The sequence below is a fragment of the Hydra vulgaris genome, chromosome 11, assembly GCF_038396675.1.
Source record: "Hydra vulgaris chromosome 11, alternate assembly HydraT2T_AEP".
Lineage (NCBI taxonomy): Eukaryota > Metazoa > Cnidaria > Hydrozoa > Anthoathecata > Hydridae > Hydra > Hydra vulgaris.
Genome location: NC_088930.1, coordinates 46,591,239 through 46,596,046, shown reverse-complemented (window position 1 = coordinate 46,596,046; position 4,808 = coordinate 46,591,239). Strand labels below are relative to the sequence as shown.

The window sequence follows — 4,808 nt, the reverse complement described above, 5'->3', positions numbered from 1 at the left end:
ATATGAACCTTTTTAGATATTTTCATGTTATTTTTAAATTTTTTGTTCACACAATTCAAGTTATATATGTTTATAGTTTGCATATGTGTTAATATTATGTTCAAAATTAAAAAGTTTTTGATAAATATATGTATGTGGTAATATGTGTTATATAATTGTTTTATAAATGAATTTTTAAAATAGTATAAAATGTATCTATTGTGTATATAAATATTATAAGAAGTGTTTATATATGTGTTACAAATTTAAATAAATATATTGTGTTTTATAGTTAGTATTTATGTTTATATTATGTTGTTTCCATGACATAGAAACAACATAATATAAACATATATACTAACTATAAAACACAATATATTTATTTAAATTTTATTATTTTATTACGAGATATATGTCTTTATATATAAATATATATGAACCTTTATAGATATTTTCATGTTATTTTTAAATTTTTTGTTCACACAATTCAAGTTATATATGTTTATAGTTTGCATATGTGTTTATATTATGTTCAAAATTAAAAAGTTTTTGATAAATATATGTATGTGGTAATATGTGTTATATAATTGTTTTATAAATGAATTTTTAAAATAGTATAAAATGTATCTATTGTGTATATAAATATTATAAGAAGTGTTTATATATGTTATACAAATTTAAATAAATATATTGTGTTTTATAGTTAGTATATATGTTTATATTATGTTGTTTCCATGACATAGAAACAACATAATATAAACATATATACTAACTATAAAACACAATATATTTATTTAAATTTATATAACATATATAAACACTTCTTATAATATTTATGGACCATGTTTTCAAAGTGTGTGACTTGGCAAACGTGTTGAGCAAGATTTTGCATAAAGTTGTTATTTATGTTACTAATGTTGTTACATTTGGCTTACCTTTATGTTGGTGTCTATTGTTAAAAATTATAAGTGGTTTTATTATTGAAAGTCACTGCTTTTAATCATTCACTAAAAGCCACTCAAGAAAAGTCATTTTGCCACATATACATTTTGTTTATATCTTAATTTGAATTTTTAGAACCATGACGTACCAACATGAATTGTTTTCTAAAAGCTAACATGAAATAACAATACTTAACAACTACTACTCTCTTATCATGACATCTTATCTCTATCTGTTATATTGATTTGTGATTCATATATGATATTTTTCTTTGTATTTACTTATCGATTACATTTTTTTATTTCAGATTTATCATATGATGGATTTATGCAATATAAAAGAACGAATATATGTAAATTTTTATGAATTTTTTAAAAACATCTGCTAATAATTAGTCCAGTCAACGTTCAAACTTCAATTTTGCATATGTCATCTTTAAGTAGTTTCTAGGCTTTTCTAAATGTGTTTCTTATTCACATGGTTTTACAAGCAAGGTATGCAAGCAAATTTGAGCTGAAAGTTTTTTTTTAGCCTTTAAGGAGAATTGGCGTTACACTTTTTTAAATTTAATTTGTTTAAATATAGTAGTTTTAACAAATAAATGTTTGTTTGTTCTTTGTTTTTTTACTTATTTGTTTTCAGATTCTTAAGAACTTGCCAACTTATCTAAGTAAGTTTTTTATTTCTTTTTAGTGCAATTGGAAAGAGCTGAAAGTTACTTTTAAAGCAATTGAAAAGAACTGAAGTGTTTTTTAGTTACTTCACACGGTATAACTGATACTGATTTGAGTAAGTTTACTATTTTGTTTTATTTTATATTGGATTTATTTGATATTTGATATATGTTATATTTGATATATATTTTATGTATTTAACATGGAAAACTGACTGTAATTTGTTGACACAAAAGTTTATAAACATAAATCTGCCTATATTTCAGTATATTTTATATTTCTCTGTATCTTTATAAATATTCTTTCTTAGAAAAAATATTTAAATTTCTTAGAAAAAAACAGACTAGAAAAAATAAATAAATTTCTTTGAAAGTAGTTGAAAAAAATGATGATGTATTTCCATATTTCATTGTGTAAAGTGTAATACTACTTTTTAAAGGTATGTGAATAGATATATAGGGGAACATGGGGCAAGATGACGACTGTTTCGAAAAACGCCTGTATCTTAGTCTGTCCAAAAAATAAAATTTACCTTTAGCTGGTGATGTAGCGATGTAATAAATCAAGTCAAACGAGGATAATAAGTTTTTTTCTCAATGTCAGAAAAACTTTTTTAATACTTAGCTTTCGTCACAAAAATAGTATTTAAAAAGAAACCATTGATAAATCTAGTAAAATTAATCTACTTCCCTTTCAGCTAAAGTCAACTGTTATATTTAGTTTTGCTTAAGAGATAACTGTAGGTTGTCATCTTGCCCCATTCGTTATTTTACCCCATGTTCCCCCATATATATATATATATATATATATATATATATATATATATATATATATATATATATATATATATATATATATATATATATATATATATATTTAAATAATAATTTAGAGTAAAATATACTGATTGGCATTGCTTCATTTTTTTATACAAGATTGTGCATTTATTATTTTTATGCATTAAGGTAAAAATAATTTTGTGCATTGTAGTCAAGATTCTTTTTTAATTAAAAATAATTGATGTAAATAAATGTTGTTTAATATTTTTGATAAACGACTAATGTATGTAAACATATAAAAAGATATGGATTTCAATAAATCTTAAGTTTAAATAAAGTCTTTGATTAGAAAAGATCACAATTTGTAAGATTCTTTTACGTTCATTTATTCAGTTGCAACAATAGTAAGATTACTGGTAATATGTTTAATGATAATAGTTAAATTGAAATAGATAGTATTAGGCTCAACAAAGTTATTAATGTAAATGCTTATAGGCAACTTGAAAATAGTAGTCAAATGAAAAAAATAGATCATTTCTAAGAAATATTTTACGATTTGCTTGCTATTTTATGGTATAATTGTTTAAATTGTTTAACTATAATTGTCCCTCGATTGTTCAAATATTGTAATAAATAAAATCTTTTCAGTCCAAATATTTAAGTTAATAAAATATTTTATTAAGTTGTGGTGTTATTTGCCAGTGTTACTACATTGTGTTGTCTAGCCTTTTTATAATCTTTTTTAATTATTCTGTAGTCACGGAATATATATTTTCTGTTATTATTATCCTAATTCTACTAACAATACAATGCAAATAGTACTTTTGTAATTAAAAATTGTATTTTTTTTTTTAATTTTATTTTTTAGGTATTTTCAGGCTTTCCGTTTCTGGTACCTGTGTTGTGACAGATTTTAAAAAGAACTCAACTGTTGTTAATGCGGTCTTCGTCGTTAACTATAAGCAATGACGTTACTGAAAGGGAGTCAAAGTTAAAATATTTATAGATAAATTTGTATTTAATTTTTTAGATAATATATCAAGTTATTAATGTGTTTTTATTGTTATTAATAACTCATAACCCGTATTATGGGTTGCTTACTGCTGGTCATTATCATTATGTTATGAATTAATATTAGTTAATAAAATTGTATTGAATATTCTCTGGTTATCGTGTTTTATACGTGTTTAAATGCGAGTTTGATACTCAGTAGGCGTCGCATTGTATACCTGTCTACGCATCTGATGTCGTATTGTATACTGTCTGTATACGCATCTGATGTCTATTTTTAATGCGCGTTTGACACGATAAAATGGCTAACAAATATTCGTAAATAATGCGTATTCTGGAAAGTTTTAAATGCGCATGTAATACCAGGAAAATATCGTATTGAATATTCTCTGGTTATCGTGTTTTATACGTGTTTACAAGAGTTTCAAATGCGAGTTTGATACTCAGAAGGCGTCGTATTGTATACCTGTCTTTATACGCATCTAATGCGTATTTCTAATGCGTATTCGACACGATAAAATGGCTAACATACATACCACATCGATACGTATTTAAACGAGTTTCTAATGCGCATTTACAACTAAATTTGCCGACTGGGTTCTTTCACCTATTGTAAAATTTCTCCATAAAAAATATTTAAAATTTGAAACACAGCCCTACCAGTTATGCTTCTATCTCAGAACAATTGATAGATTAATATTTACATTTAAATAAAAATATAATTATATTTTTTTACTTATTCTCCTCATTTCTACCATGATGTTGTCTAAAGTAAGAAAAAAGATAACTGAAGCTAAAACTAACAAAAACAAAACCAAAATTAACTTTAAACTAAACCAAAACTATAAACTAAAATAAACTTTAAATTTTATTATCTGTACCTCAGAAGACAAAGGTCGGTTATCCAGTTTTTCGTGAAAATGAGTTATGTATGAGACCTTTTAGTTTTTTCAGTATCTACATGGGTATAAAGGCTGTTTTCCAACAGCAATGTAAAACAAAATTTGGTCAATATAAAGGGTCTGGTGTCCCCAAAATGTTTAAAGGAAAAACGTCTGTAATCCAGAAATGACTTTTCACTTTTTTTGTTTAACTTTTTATTTGTGTAAAAATTATATATTTTATGTGCCTCAAGCCAAACTAAATAAAATACGAAAAAATAACATAAATTTAACTATCAAGAATAAGCCAATAAAGACTAATTATTTTCCTATTTATTCTCTCATTGGCACTTTTTAAAATGTGACAACTGACTTGGACTTTTGAGGTACAGATATAAATGCTTTATTTATTTTGCTATACTAATCATATAATTTATGCTTAGTTTTTTTTCCAACTCTCTTAAAAGAAAAAATAAAATAAAGCTTAAGTACTTGAAGTTTTAAAGTTCCAGTTACAGTACAAATAAACAAATTCCTATTAA

General features: G+C 24.1%; 1 long non-coding RNA gene across 1 annotated transcript; it reads left to right on the top strand.

Annotated features, from left to right (window-relative positions):
• The first annotated feature begins 733 nt into the window (after positions 1-733).
• On the top strand, positions 734-3,428 carry LOC136086706 (uncharacterized). The gene is made up of 3 exons (XR_010641524.1): positions 734-1,415; positions 1,615-1,710; positions 3,243-3,428. It is a non-coding gene; the product is annotated as an uncharacterized LOC136086706 (long non-coding RNA).
• The last annotated feature ends 1,380 nt before the right edge of the window (positions 3,429-4,808 follow it).